General features: G+C 40.2%; 1 non-coding gene across 1 annotated transcript; it reads left to right on the plus strand.

Moving 5' to 3' along the window:
* The first annotated feature begins 370 nt into the window (after positions 1–370).
* On the plus strand, positions 371–474 carry LOC112719348 (small nucleolar RNA R71). The gene has a single exon (XR_003161652.1). It is a non-coding gene; the product is annotated as a small nucleolar RNA R71 (small nucleolar RNA).
* The last annotated feature ends 883 nt before the right edge of the window (positions 475–1,357 follow it).

The raw sequence follows: 1,357 nt of genomic DNA on the forward strand, positions 1-1,357 counted from the left end.
CATTGCAGGATTCTCAGGGTCATAAGCCTCTCCTTCAGAGGACGCTTCTTTAACACTACCAGATTCAGCTTGCAATCCAGTCAGATTCTGAGAAATCATATTGACTTGCTGAGTCAATATTTTATTCTGAGCCAATATGGCATTCAGAGTATCAATCTCAAGAACTCCTTTCTTCTGAGTAATCCCATTATTCACATAATTTCTTTCAGAAGTGTACATGAACTGGTTATTTGCAATCATCTCAATGAGTTCCTGGGCTTCTGCAGGTGTTTTCAGATGAAGGGATCCACCAGCATAGTGATCCAATGACATCTTTGACAATTCAGACAGACCATCATAGAATATACATATGATGCTCCATTCTTTAAACATGTCAGAAGGACACCTTTTGGTTAATTGCTTGTATCTTTCCCAAGCTTCATAGAAGGATTCACCTTCATTCTGTCTGAAGGATTACATGTCCACTCTGAGCTTACTCTTCTTTTGAGGTGGAAAGAATTTGGTCAAAAAAGTATTGACCAGCTTGCCCAAGAGTTCAGGATTTCTCTTGGTTGTGAGTCCAACTGATGAGCGGATAATTTATACGCTTTTTGGCATTGTTTTTATATAGTTTTTAGTAAGTTCAAGCTACTTTTAGGGATGTTTTCATTAGTTTTTATGTTAAATTCACATTTCTGGACTTTACTATGAGTTTGTGTGTTTTTCTGTGATTTCAGTTAAATTCTGGCTGAAATTGAGGGACTTGAGCAAAACTCTGAAGAAGGCTGACAAAAGGACTGCTGATGCTGTTGGAATCTGACCTCCCTGCACTCGAAATGGATTTTCTGGAGCTACAGAACTCCAATTGGCGCGCTCTCAACGGCGTTGGAAAGTAGACATCCAGGGCTTTCCAGCAATATATAATAGTCCATACTTTATTTGGAGATTGACGACGTAACTTGGCGTTGAACGCCAAGTTCATGCTGCTGTCTGGAGTTAAACGCCAGAAAAACGTCATGATCCGGAGTTGAACGCCCAAAACACGTCATAACTCGGAGTTCAACTCCAAGAGAAGCCTCAGCTCGTGAATTGATCAAGCTCAGCCCAAACATACACCAAGTGGGCCCCGGAAGTGGATTTATGCATCAATTACTTACTCATGTAAACCCTAGGAGCTAGTTTATTATAAATAGAACATTTATCTATTGTATTAGACATCTTTTGACAGTTTAATCTCTTGACTATTCGGTCACTTGATCATGGAGAGGGCTGGCCATTAGGCCTTGCCTGAACCTTTTACTTATGTATTTTCAACGGTGGAGTTTCTGCACACCATAGATTAAGGGTGTGGAGCTCTGCTGTACCTCAAGTATTAATG

This window comes from Arachis hypogaea, chromosome 10, assembly GCF_003086295.3.
Source record: "Arachis hypogaea cultivar Tifrunner chromosome 10, arahy.Tifrunner.gnm2.J5K5, whole genome shotgun sequence".
NCBI lineage: Eukaryota > Viridiplantae > Streptophyta > Magnoliopsida > Fabales > Fabaceae > Arachis > Arachis hypogaea.